Source organism: Neofelis nebulosa, chromosome 11 (assembly GCF_028018385.1).
Source record: "Neofelis nebulosa isolate mNeoNeb1 chromosome 11, mNeoNeb1.pri, whole genome shotgun sequence".
NCBI lineage: Eukaryota > Metazoa > Chordata > Mammalia > Carnivora > Felidae > Neofelis > Neofelis nebulosa.
In genome coordinates, this window is record NC_080792.1 from 2,791,258 (window position 1) to 2,805,240 (window position 13,983).

A 13,983-nucleotide genomic window follows, 5' to 3' on the forward strand; every position below is an offset into this window, starting at 1 on the left:
ACACTCTCTTGCTGCCCAACCTTTTCCCTCAATATTTCCATTTATTGGGGGATAATGCTTCTGGATTGTAATTTATAGCACAAATATCCTCTTCCTTGCTCCCTGCAAATTTGATTTAAGGAGGGCACCCACCTTACTAATATTTGGATAGTGTGAAGGAGGTCTGCAAATTTGGAAAATGATATAGCCATTACCAGGCAGCCAGCGTGCCCCTCCTGATGCATTGTGGGTCAGCGAGAGCACGGTGTTTTGTAACCATGGAAACAAACTGAGTTTGAGAAGCCTGAGCATCCAGTTTACCATTCAAAGATGGTAAAGGGAAAAAAGCTCTAAAATCACTCAGTGCCTAGGAATTACTTCTAAAATAGCTAGACCTTGACGAAACCAGGTATTCCGGCCGACTCAGGAGACAGGAGAGGTTTCACCTACAGAAGTGTCACCAAGTCAGCCACCAGCTCCTCAGGGAACTGGAGCCACCAGTTCCCCCAACCCCCACCATTGCTCTTGTATTCACTCTGTCTCTCTTTCCAGAAGGACACCCCACTGGTGGATCCCTAGGGAAGAGTGTGCCGTCCTCAGCACCTGCCCCTTTGCGGTCTCCCTACCATTGGAGAAGACATCCCCTAACCTGGGCGTCTCAAGCCAGTCGCCACATGGTCAAAATGGGTAAGGCCAAGGGACTTCCCTAGAAAATGAAGTCTTTCCTTCTTACGCTGATGTCTTCCTGGTGTTCCTGAGATGACTCTTGAGGGTTATGTTTCCAATCATGGTCAAATCCAACAGAGCCTGTGAATCCTTTCTAGCCTGTGTGCCATAAGGAAACAGGGCTGGGGCCACATCTACCTTTGTGTCCATTTCCAAAAATAACTTGGGAAATGTCACTTCTTCTGGTAGCTTTTACAGGCCAAGCGAGCCAAGGCCCTCCTCTGCGTTCCTGACTTTGGCCTTGGAAAGACATGGACTGCATCACTGCTATACTCACAGCCTTGTCTGTTGCCCTGGCTTTCGCTGTATGTCCATCCAGATGAGATCTTTGGGGCAACAGGTAGTTTCTTCAGAGCAACATCTTCTTGGGCGACTTGACTAATCGGCTCAGGGCATGGGGTGCCCAGAAGTACAACATCTCTGTGCCCGGGAGATGGCCAGGAATGAGCGGGCAGGAAGCCCGGAGGAGGAGCACACACGTGTGTTTCCTCCTGGACCCAGCAGCCCATCACCCACCTCGCATGGCTCGTCACAGCATCCTCACGGGTGGTGGCATCCAGATCTGACCTGGGCTCCTCCCGCGGCGTGAGCATTGATTGCACGAGCATGTAGCCGAGGAAAGAGCCTATAATGCCACAATTATTGTTCATTTGTTGCTATGGTGTTTCTGTGGCCTGTTTGGATCCATGAATGTCTTGATTATTTTCAATTCCCATTTCTAGAACGCACTGTTCATCACAAAGTGCTTTGAAACCATCCTCGCGGGCTCTTCCTAACAGACCCACGTTAGTAAGGGCTCTGCCATTTCACAAACGAGCATGAGAAACACGGTGTGCTTTTAATAACGACAATCAGGGAAGGTGAAAGACAAGACACCATAAATGACATTATCATTCGAATAAAGAAACTCGGCTTTCGGTCACATTACATTTGACATCAACTGATGTTTTGAGGTCAAAGGATGTCATTTGGTGTCACTGAGGCTTTGACACCTAGTTGGCGTCACACGGGGAGGAGATGATATTTGAAGAACAAGGTTACTGTTTTTAAAGGGAGAAGCGGTGAGGCTAGAGGAGGAGACCTGCAACGGTTCTGCTTCTCAACTCTTTGGTTCCCAAAGAAACGATGTAGGAAACTAACCAAGTCACAGTCCAATCTTTTATGTATTGGAGCCTATATTCAGAGCAGGCTTACATCACTGTGTAATCAATGCGTAATCATCGCTGTGCGTGCATAAATAACATTAAAACAGTGGGATAGCGTGAGCAACTTAAAAAGAGAAAAACGATCTCCTCCTCTGGGGGAAATAAACCACGGTGTCTTCATGCAGCAGAATTCTCTATCGCAGTGAAAATGAAGGACTTAGAGCTACAAATGCCAGCACACGTGGGACACCACAAGCAAACTTGAACTTAAAAGTAGGTTGCCCACAGCACCGTACCACTTATGGAGACTTCAGAAGTGTGCAAGAGGAAGCAATATATGGCTTAAGGATACACCGCTATGTGGGAAAATTATAAAGGACGTCAAGTGAATGATGAACACAAAATTAGGTTGCGGTGACCTCCAGGAGGAGGGGTGACCTCTGGGAAGAACGTATAAAGGCCTCAGCAGTACTGGTCCAATTCTCCTGCTTCAGGGAGCAGCTGGTCTGAGAGCATCTGTAATATTATTCCTGTATCTCATGTGCTCTTTTAAATCTCTTCGTTTGTGTTTATGAGCCATAATTTTGGCCATCAGCTTGGTTTTTTCCGTCTACCCGAGATCCTTGGTTTTTCCCATCATCCAGGAAGGCTGGTCCAGGCCTTGCTCCTGCCAAACAGGCGGGTTAGCTTCCATCTTCACAGAAAATAACTTGCTGTGGTCAGAGGGTATGCTCTCTACTGTTTTGTATAATAGGATCATAAATTATTTCAAACCCTAATGATTAGGATCAATAACAATGAGTAGAAGCAAGACCAGTGGCTGAATCATCAAATATGTGAGTTTCCATCCGAAATAAAGCAACTGTGAACCAGGATGATAATAGTTTTTTAAAATTCACAGCAGAGGGGCACCTGGGTGGCTCAGTCGGTGGAGCATCCGACTTTGGCTCAGGTCATGATCTCACCATTCCTGGGTTCCAGCCCCGCGTCGGGCTCTGTACTGACAGCTCAGAGCCTGGAGCCTGTTTCGGATTCTGTGTCTCCCTCTCTCTCTGCCCCTCCCCCACTCGTGCTCATTCTCACTCTATCTCTCAAAAATAAAATTTAAAAATGTTAAAGATATAAAAATACAATTAAAATTCACAACAGAATGTGTTGGCACAAACCATACAAAATAAAGTATATGGTCTATTTCCACTTTCTTCCTTTGTATACTTTTCCCGGAACACAACAAGATCATATTGGAGACTAGCCTACCGCGCCCAGCCCTCTTCAACTCGCAGAGAGCTATTTAAAGTCACAAATAGTGCCCTAGAGCCTCGCCTAAGCCCAACTCCCAGAGGTGCCAGCCCGCACCTCCCCACGTCTTCCTGGTCCCTCCGATGCGTTCTTGGTCCTGTCGAGAGGATACACAGGCTCGAGTCTGGAGATCTAACACAGATTTGGGAGGTAAGAGATGCTTTCATTCTAAAGCTAAAATCTACAATCTAAGCCACCTACTACGTCACAACCTCCGTTTGTGGGACAGTATGTTGTTATACCCCGGTGAGCAGGTAGGATTCCTAAGTAGATCCAGTAACAAATAGATTTGTGTGCAAAATGGGATCTGACCTGATTCTAGCACAATATGCGATGGCAGATGCTTGTTTGTGTGTTTCCTCCAAAGGCGCTCCATTTACCACCACCCTCTTGTAATTCTTCCAGTATTGTTGGGGGAAGGGCAGTCTGTCACGTGAGCATCCTTCTATTAAAACCTTCTAGCCTTTGACTGTCCAGGACAGAAGGTTTGGAATAGGTAGCAGGGGCTTTGTACAGGACGAAAGCAAGATGGCAGGTGGTAAGGGCAACCCTAAATCTTCAGAAACAGGAAACGTCTTAACTGCCCTCTTGGCTTCCCAGTAAAATGAGCCACCACTTTCGGTCGGTCTTAGGAAGCAGAATGGCCAGATGGTTTCCAGGAAGTAGGCACACCTCCTCCAGGCAGCCTTCTCTCATGGTCAAACCACCTTGCTCTGGAGCATCAGGGCTTCCTGCCTTGGGACGCCCACAGCCATCAGAGCAAAGTCACGGTGCCCATCAGTGTTCTGGCTGCAACCAGAGCCACCACCCCTGGCTGACCTCGGCACAAGAAATTCACTGGCATGGTTCTGAGTGGGGGGAGGGTCACAGAAGGCTGCCAGGAACTCCGGAATTCTGGAAGTTCAAAGAGCAGGAAGCGGCACGGCCGTCTCTTTGCCTGCAGAGTCTGGCCGAGATTCTAGCACTGGACAACAATACGGTGACCAGAGCAGACTCACGGTGTCACTTCCTGTCAGTGAGTGGCAGATCCTCGGGGAGCCTCCAGTAGGCGCCTCGCAGGTCTGATGCCCAAGTTCAGACCACAAGAGGCAGAGCGGGGGCGGGTCACTGCATCTCACTGCACTTCACTGACTCCCACTCACACAGCCCACCTCGGGGATTCTGCCAAGACACTAGGGAACAACAAACGCCTGTTGAATCCTGTTGAATCACACACACACACACACACACACACACACACACACACACACACTGTCTCTCTCTCTCTTTGTCCCTGACATTCGCTTCCCAGAGTAACAACAGCTCTAACACCAGCGTCGCTCTCCTTATTTCAAACAAACGGTGCACTCACTCCTCCCCGACAGGTGGCAGCCCAAAGCCTGGGCACCGGGGTGCCGCTCCATCCACACTCAGCTTCCGCTCATGTGTGTCCCCACTGTGCCCACGCCTGCGAACCACACCAGGAGCAGCTCCCGGCAAAGTGCACGGCAGACGGACGGAGAGGAGAGTGGGATGAAAATGGGAATTAGCTCCCAAATATCCATATGACTTCAAGGAAGGAGATGCTCATAACTTCTGCTGCTGTCATGAGGCCAGAGCAGATGCTCGTCGCGTCTTCCTACCGTCCTGTTTGGCCTTCGGCCAGCATCTCAAATGGCGTGAGGTCCTCATACGTGAGGGCTTCCCAGATATTTGCTCTTGAGGGATCTGATGGCTGTCGGTCTGATCTGTAGAGGACTGTATTAGTCAGCACTCTCCACGGAAACAGACCTGATAAGACGTGTGTATATATAGAAAGAGATTTATTTTAAGGAATTGGCTCCCGTAATTGTGGAGGCTGGCAAGTCCACAATCTAGAGTGGACCACCAGGGTGGAGTCCCAGGGGACAGCTGATGTTTTGGCTCAAGTCCAAAAGCTGTTCTGCTGCAAAATTCCTTCTTTGGAGGCAGTCATGTGTCCATCAACTGATTGGATGAGGCCCACCTACCCACACTATGAAAGTAATCTCAAAGCCCATGGATTTAAGGATTAACCTCATCCCAAAACACCCTCTTGGAAACATCCAGAATAATGGCTGCTCACATGTCTGGGCTCCATGGCCCAGTCAAGTTGACATGCAAAATTAACCATCTCAAGGGGCATGTTAGCCTGTGAGCAAATTTTACCCACAGACTGGTTGGCGTAATGGGACGCCTCTCAGGCTGCCTCCCCTAGATCCCCTCCACGTCTCTTCTGTCCTCACAACCTCCTGTCTCTTGTCAAGTGCCAATAACGATTTCTTTCATTCTTCTGTTTGTTTCAGTCTCACAAGAAATGGGAAACAGCCAGCCGGAACTTCTGTCTCCAAATCAGAGGAACCACCGACTTGGCTCCATACTAAATCCCCCAACCGGGAGCATCCGCGAGCATCCATCAGAGTTTCAGGAGTGGGAAGCACAACTACAATAAAAGAAGAAAACACGAGGGGCTCTGGATGGCTGTCGGATGCACCACGGGCCAGGATATAGTCCCCAGTTACTCAAGCCCGGACAGGTGCTCCTGGGAGAGACCCCAAGGAGGTGAGGGCAGCCCCTGCTGGCTGAGGTGAGGACAGTTACCTTCAATGACGCGGGCGAGCCTGAGAAAGGCAGGGGAGAGAGGAAATTCTGCCCGGGCCTTGGAGCCTTGTCCTTCGGTGACAGACGCTGTACTTACTGTTCTTTGGGGACAGATGGGCACCTGATTCCTTCAACGGGCGGGTAATATTCCAGTGTGTGGATATACCACATTTTAGTCGTGTAGTCTACAGGTGGTGGATGTTTGGGCGCTTCCGACTGGGGCTGCCGTGAAGAAGGCCACCAGCGTTTGCCTGGACGTGCGTTCAGTTCCCTCAGGCATTTATCTAGGAGCCAGATGGAGTCTCGTGTTTGACTTCTTGAGTTTCCTTAAGGGAAGGGACTACGTCTCTTCCTTCAGTATTCCCAGCACCTGGAAAAGCCCCACGTAAAATAAACATGGTGTTGAAGTAAAGGGAGGATAATCACGACCCAACGGCCTATGAGGCAGGTGAAATTTTCGTCACCCCCGTGGTTCAAGTGGGCAAAGTGAGTCTCCAAGAGTGAATCATTTGCTAACGCTCACACAAAGAGTAAATGCCAAGGTTGGGGCTTAAATTCGGGTTACCGCCCCCCCCCCAACCCACCGTCCTGTGCATCTACTGTACTAGGTAGTACTAAGGACTGGAGATCGGCCCTTAGGGTTTGCATCGGTTTCCCGCGGCCGCTGAAACAAAGTACCACACCAGAGATTCGCTCTCTGGCGGCTCTGGGGACCAGAACTCCGAAAGCAGGGTGTTGACGGCACTCATTTCTTCTGAGCCCCTGAAGAAGAGTCTGTTCTCCGTCCGTCCAGCCTTCTGGGGGCTCTGACAGCCCCTGCTGTTCCCTGGCAGCTGGAGGTATCTCCGCATCTACTCCCACCACCACCTGCCCTCACCCGGGGTCTCTGGATCGCTTCTCTTCGTGTAAGAACCCTGGTCATTGGGTGTAGGCCTCTCCCCCAATCCATTAAGACCTTATTTTGACTAATTACATCCTCAAAAACCCTATTCAAGTAAGATCACATTCTGAGGTTCTGGGTGAACGTGAATTTGGGGGGGGGGGGGGCAGGGGGGACGCTATTCCAACCTGAACACAGTCACAGACATCTGGCAGCCTTGGCCCCTCACCAGCTGTGTGACCTCACCGTCCTCATGCCCCCACCGCGGTGTGACAGCGCGCCCCACACGGTCCTTGTCGCCCTGACGGAATTTCGACATCGTCCCCATGTACTCCCAAGAGCGTCTAATCTCGGACAACAAACTGTACCGTCTCGTGGGCTCCCCAACACACAGGAAGCCCCCACTAAACGGCAACTTCTGCCGTTAAGAGAAGCAGCAGTCAGTGGTGGGGCCACACGTGTTGGGCAAAGGCTTTCTATAACCTGGGAAGCGAAAGCAGAGCCCACAAAGAGTCCACAGCTGCGGCCGCTAAGTAGCGCAGACCTGTCGTGTGCGGGGGGGGGGGGGGGGGGGGGGGAGTGGGGGGGGGGGGAAGGAGGGTAAATGGGGCTCTGGTTAGGGTGGCCACCACCCCCCCAGACTGGGGCACCTCCAGCAACAGCCACGCTAACCACACAGCACCAGGACGTGCCCCCACAACAGGGGTTACAACACGGTGCTGAATCTCGTTCGCCACCTTCTCCCCCTGCTGCCCCCGCCCCCAGCACGACCTGACAAATACTGGGCCTCCAAAGTCTGTGGGATTCACGAAAGAGCCGTCGAGATTTCCCAGGTCAAGGTTTACCACGCTCAGGAGTGGTAATTCCAGCTCTGAGGGGCGGACAGGTGGACTCTCAATGACTTCCATTTCTTTGTAAAGGACACAGTCGGACCCCTCCACCTGCTCTCAGTGTTCCCCAAACATCTGGCAGCAGATCCAACGGTCTTGTTTCCAAAAAATGCAGTTTCCAGGGCCCCAAGCCAGTTCCACTGGTATGAGCCTCTGGGGTTGAACCCGGGAACCTGATTCTCAGATACCATCCCTTAGGATTCTTGTGTGTTCTCAGAAGCCATAGAAGCTGCTGCCAGGAATTGGGGTCTGACGGGAGGAGCCAGCAGGGAGGTCTATGGCCCCACACAGTTTTTCATTTTTTTTTTAACGTTTATTATATTTGAGAGAGACAGAGAGAGACAGAGCGTGAGTGGGGGAGGGGCAGAGAGAGGGGGAGACACAGAATCCGAGGCAGGTTCCAGGCTCCGAGCTGTCAGCACAGAGCCCGATGCAGGGCTTGAACCCACAAACTGTGAGATCATGGCTTGAGCCGAAGTTGTACCCTTAACCGACTGAGCCACCCAGGCGCCCCTCCACACAGTTTTTATCTACTTCTCACCAAATATAGATTAAAAAACATAATCCTAGGACTCTTGACAATCTTTTTTCCCATCTCCTTAAATACGTAACCTAGTGAGGCCTTTGCATGTTCGAATCCGTTACAGGGAAGGTATGACATTTCACTGCAGGTCTAGGACTTTCTATCTAATACGGTTGCCACCGGCCAGATGCAGCCATTTAGATTTAAATGAATCGAAATTAAATGTAACACTCTGCTCCTCAGTGCACTCGCCACACTGGCCACATTGCAAGCGCTCAGGAGCCCCGGTGGGGAGGGGGCATGGAGTCGGCTTTCATCCCTGAAGAAAGTAGGGCTCTGGAGGAGTGTTTGTGCACCTGGGCTGCACAGGAGAGTCACCTGGGGAGCCTTCCGAACCCCAGTGCCCAGGCTATACCTAGGCCAATTTCATCACCGTCTCGAAGGACGGGACTCAGCCATTTCTACAGGGAGCTTGCACCAGGGTCACTGGTGGGATTGTGAAAGCAGAGCTTGCTTGGGGGAGAATCTCCAGTTCAGTCAGTCCAGTAAGTGAAAATTTGCATTTCTAACGAGTTTCCAGGGAGCACACGTGGCAATCCACGCCTCAGAAGAAAGGCAACCCCGAGAGCACCTACCTGTCCAGAGAGCACCACACTGTCCCCTCAGCAGGGCCCCACTCACCCTATGCAGCCGAGTAAGAGGCAGAGCCCTGTTCCTGAACCAAGGCGCTGTGGCCACTAGGGGAAAGGCTTTGGAAGGCATTAGAACTATCCAAGACAGAGACCCAAACTGAGCTTGAAAGGCAATTTCTCTTTTTCTCCCAACTAACTTCCCTCATTTTTTTTTTCTCTTTCATCCCCATTCCCAAGCCTCTGAGGCTGCTGGCTGTGGCAGCCACTCTCCCCCAGCTTGGCTCCCCATGATGAATGGGAAATGAGCCACAGGCCCCTTCCAAATGCTCCTGCCACTGCTGGGCAGGGAAATCCGGGTGAGATTCCCCAGGTCCTGCGATCCGTCTGGTGTGATCCGTCTGCCTCCTGGTCCCCAACAAAATCAAAGGTCAACATGGGTTCTACCTGCAAAAATGAGGACCCAGGCTTTGTGCAGCCTGCGATTTCAGGAAGCCAGAGCCCCATGAGTAATACTTCAGGCTCACACATTTAGACTTACAAGGAGAGGGACCACCACGGTATGGGACCCAAACAACCCACAATGGCCTGTGAAGCCAGCCCCGAGCGTCTGCCAATCACACCACCTTGGTTCTGGTGGAAGGATCGTCCTGCAGTGTTAACAGTCAGGACAGGTAAGAGAGTCCATTGCAAAAAAAAGGAAGTTGCTCTCACCTCATGTCAGTCTCTGTGCCTTAAAGACACGAAGGATAATTGCTTCTCTGAGTTGCTTCATTTCACTAACTCCAAATCTTGAATGCTATTTTGAGGGGGAAAAAAAAAAAACCAATCTCCATTCTTTCTTAATCTCTCTTTTTTGATTGGTAATATTAGAATACAAAATGAGTAAACTGAATCCTACCACAAGCCAGAAGGAAATGTAACGTGCTTAAGTATATCGCTGTTCCTGTTCGGATTCTGGCAACGCCGGGCAGCGAAGGATCAGCTCGTCTGTCTTGTTCAGATGACTTTCAGGACGGTAACTGTTAAAAACACAAAGAACAAAACTATAAAGCGCAGCAATACTGTCTTTCAGACGTACCAACAGACATGCACGTCAGTGGAGTATTCTTGAATTCACTTTATAGAAGAATGTAACGTGTTTGTAGTCTCTCCAGCATCTCACAGGGATTTACGTTTCACATCAGATGGAATATTGTTGATTCTTTACACACTTGAGAGCGAGCAGGAAGAGATTCCTTTTCCACTGGAAAGGAATCTAGGGATTCCGGGCATCTTGTAGTTCGTTCATCTTTCATTCCCAAGCACTACCATGACATTTATAAACGTAATCCCCTAATTTGGTGAAGAAACCCGGCCCTCTGGTTCTAAGGCTCTGCCTTCAATGCAACAAAGCTGGCAGGTCCCACCCAAAACAGGGGGGTTTCTGACTCCGCAGACCTTTGACCACCCTTGTTCCCCTGGGCTTCAGCTTTTCACTCAGGAAATTAAAGAGAAGAAAAGGAAAATATTTAAAATTCAATCACAAGTGTGTCTATGCATCATTAAGGACAGACCTTTGTCCTGTTGCTTTCGAAACGTTGTGAATTCTTCTTGAGATTACTGTTGTACTTTGTTCTTCTGGAAAAAAGAAAAAGCTTTAAGCACCCTAAAATGAGGCTTTCACCTGATACTAATTTTCTTCTTAGTTATAAAGGCCATTGTCTGTTTGAACAAAGAGGAATACTAGCTCTTAGTAGCTGTTTACATTATAGGAATGAGGGCACTGAGGGAGGAGGGGAGAGAACCTTCTTCATTAATGAGCCAGGGACGTTGATTACCGCAGACCCACAAGTTCTGAATCGAAAGGGGACACCCAGATTTTTTATTCTTTCCCTGCAACTAAGATACTATTGTTTCGCATCTGTTAAATGACGAGAACACATTTTAGACCACTCTAGGTTAGTGTTAAAATTTAGATTAAACAAGCAGTTGAGAGTCTGATTTAAAAACAACAACAACAACAACAAAGCACCCCAGAGCTCTGGGCCCTCACATGTCAAGTAACACCACCATCTTGTATGAACTGGAGGTGTCCACACTGAACACATAAGGGCCCAGGAGCAAGTTAGCCATGTGGGACTGATTCACCCAAGCAGCCTTGACCATTCGGGGGGTGGCAGCCTCTTACACAAAATAGGCTTTCAATAAATATTTATAGAACAAATGAGTGAATGAATTTCACTTGAATTAAACATGACTCATTTGTACCTGCATAATTCGCTTTCCTTTCAGTGATTTGAAATTTTGCTGACAGTGTCCTTCGGAAAACTTAGAGCAGAGAAGTTTCCAGTGCCTCAAAACTCCCTGGAAACCCCTCCAATCTGAGCAAGCGGCAGAATTCAGCCATACATTCCCAGCCTTAGTCAGAATATTTTTATTTTAAAAAAATGAGCTGAGCCGTCTGTATGAATAAAGAACTGTGATACCACGTGATAGACATTCTCCCAAGCACTGATTTGACTTTAGACCCAATCATGGGTTTGTTTCAAATTCAGAGCACAGGAGACACAGGTCAAGAATGGTTGGTTTTTATTTAATCTTTGGAGAACAAACTCAGAAATGGGAGAGGAAGAGTTACACACGCAGATTAAATAAGAGGCAGGGTCCCGACTTTTAATAGGATTGTTTCTAACTTAACAGATAATCAAAGCATTCAATGAAGGCGTGATTTGTCAGCCAGAGTTTAGTCTATTGTTCCCCCAACCAACAAAGGGGGTGGTTGCACGGATTCAATTCACGAGGGAATCCGTGTTTACCGTCTGGGAGTCCTAATGGAAAGGCACACAATTTTCAAACTGGGAAAAAATAATAATGCATCTTGCCACTGAAGCCTGGTGGTACCTTGCTGTATTTCTCTCTTGAATAGAACAGGCTACATTTCAAAGGGCCATTTTCTTCCATGTGGAAATATTTATTCGCTAGCTACCGCAGGGCAGCAGGGAGGTACTAAAACATTTCATGTTTAGAGTTTCGGGGGCAAATTGCTTCTGCACACGTTGTCGTGAGTCGGTGGATTCTGCTGTGTTCTCTGCCTCTCCATCGTGACTTCATTAATCTTTTTTTTTTTTTTTTTTAATAGAGAGAGAGAGACTTTCATTTATTGCTTCTAGAAAGCCAAGTGCGCTGCAGCGGCTCTCTGCGGCGTCATTCCTGAGCACCTACGCTATGCTGGGCACTGGCTGGGGCAGAGGCCTCCAAAAGGGCCGCAGAGAGAGGACAGGTCGCCGGCCAGGGCGCCCAGGAGTCGTGAGTCCCAGGCCCACCTCTCCGGGCCACCTCGAGCTGGGAGTGAGTCGGTTTTTCCAGGACACGCACTGACTTAAATCCTTGGCCGACTGAAAATCCCTTCTGTGAGCTCAAGCTTCCACGCCGCCGCCCGCGAGAAAAGAAGTTCCCAGGATTTGGGGGTGCTGGGGCTCAGGGCAAACAGCGCTGCGCGCAGGGGAGGGGGGCTCTCGCGAGGGCCTGTTTTGCATCGATCTACGATTGTGCTTAGGTTGCATTTAGACGTGGCGTTTTAAAAGCCAAATTTTGGCATTTTGCTTTTAATCCCGACTAAAGCCCTTTGGTATACTGACTTAAAAGGTTTTCAGAGTGCCACGACTTTGCAGCCGGGGTAACATCTTTGGAAAGATTAAGAGAGTCGATTTTCTAAAGCGTTTGTGGGCACAAGCGCAAGATTGTCGGTCCTGCCGGAAAAGCCAGGGAGAGAGGGTCGCGCGAGGAGGCCCTCTCCCCGTCCGTCCCCGAGCGCGCAGGGCGGCCCTTCCGAGCGGACGGCCGGGGGACCCCCGAGCAAGCCGGAACCCCCCCACCCCACCACGTCGCCCGGCCCGCGGAACCCCGAAGCAAGGCCAGACCCCCCCCCCGGGCCGGGGGACCTCCGAGCAAGCCGGACCCCCCCCCCCAACACACACACCCCGGCCCGCGGGACCCCCGAGCACGGCCGGATCCCGCGCTCCCCGACACGGGTCCCCGGAGAGCACGGCCGCCTCCCCCCGACCCGGCCCGGGGGATCCCCGAGCACGGCCGCATCCATCCGCTCCCCGACCGCGGGACACGGAGAGCAAGGCCGGACCACTCCCCCCCCCCCCCCCCCCCGCCCTGCCGGACCCCCGAGCGTGGCCGGACGCCCCACCCCAGCCCGCGGCCCCCGAGAGCACAGCCGCACACCCGCCGGCAGGGGGCGCCCCGGCCCCCCGCAGAGACAAAGGCCCGCGGCGCGGCGGGGCGTGGAGGCCGTCCCCCGAGCGCCGGCGGAGCGGGCGGGGGCGGCGCGCGGGGACCGAGGCCCTGTCCCCCGCCCCCCTCCGTCGCCTCCCGGGCCCCGCGCAGCCGGGGGTGGGGACCCGGCCGCCGGCGCCGCCTCCTCGCCCGGGGAGGAGGAGCTGAGCGCGGCTCCCATTTTCTGCATTGTCCCGGGAGTGGGTCCCCGCGTCCGCACGTCGCCTTCCTCGTGGCTCCCCGGGCCCCCGGACCCCCCGCTCGGCGAGCCCTCCCGGCGCCTGCCTTCCGGGGGAGGACCCACCAGGGAGTCCCGACCCCGGCGTCCCGGGAGGGACGCCCGCCCCCGCCCCGGCGACTCCCGCCCGCGCGGCTCCCGCGCGGTGACCTCATTCCCGGCGCTCCGAGGTGAGGCGGGTGCCGCCGGAGCCGGAGGCCCGCGGAGGGCAGAGCTGCCCGCCGCTCCCCGGGGTCCGCAGGCACCCGCACCACGCGCGGGGTGTCCGTCGGGTTTTAAGAAACAGCGCGGGCCGCCCCGCGACGCTCGAGCTCGGAGTCCTAGAAACTTTTTAGTGCCCGTGACGCTCCAACGTCACGGCCTTCTTCCCAGTTAGCACACCTCTTCCGTGGCCGAGGGCCCTCCTCCCTGCCGTGGCCCGGAGAGCTGCTGCAGCCTGTCGCCGGGGCGGGGCGGGGGGCGGTCCTAAGGCTGCCGTTGGCGCAAGTCGGTCACCGGGACGCGAATCGCCCTGCAGAGCCAGGGCGGAGAATCTGGTTCATGTGCACACAGCCCGCAGCTGGCTCCGGGGGCCCGTGATTCACCCTGTCCTCGCCGAGTTCACGCACTGGAAGCCCGCTTCTCCCCGGTAGGCCCGAGGCACCGGCAGCCCTTCTCCCGCCCGCGGCACCTGTGCCTGCAGCGGACGCCCGGCCCTGCGTCCTGCTGCCTCCTTGAAACTCCACCCAACGGGGACTCTGCCTGGCCACGCGGCCAGCTCTCTCCTCACGGTGAAAGGATTAGGCCGGAAGAAGGGAAATAAAAGCCAGG

At 52.5% G+C, this 13,983-nt stretch overlaps 2 long non-coding RNA genes across 3 annotated transcripts; one reads left to right on the forward strand and one right to left on the reverse strand.

Annotated features, from left to right (window-relative positions):
- The first annotated feature begins 214 nt into the window (after window positions 1-214).
- LOC131489890 (uncharacterized) lies at window positions 215-6,159 on the forward strand. 2 transcript variants are annotated; one of them, XR_009250800.1, is made up of 3 exons: window positions 215-388; window positions 532-666; window positions 5,453-6,159. It is a non-coding gene; the product is annotated as an uncharacterized LOC131489890 (long non-coding RNA). The 2 variants fall into 2 exon arrangements; XR_009250801.1 differs by having other exon boundaries at window positions 240-312.
- On the reverse strand, window positions 4,935-11,779 carry LOC131489889 (uncharacterized). Its single transcript, XR_009250799.1, has 3 exons — window positions 10,226-11,779; window positions 9,571-9,691; window positions 4,935-6,117 (listed from the first exon to the last, which is right to left on the reverse strand). It is a non-coding gene; the product is annotated as an uncharacterized LOC131489889 (long non-coding RNA).
- Window positions 11,780-13,983: the final 2,204 nt, after the last annotated feature.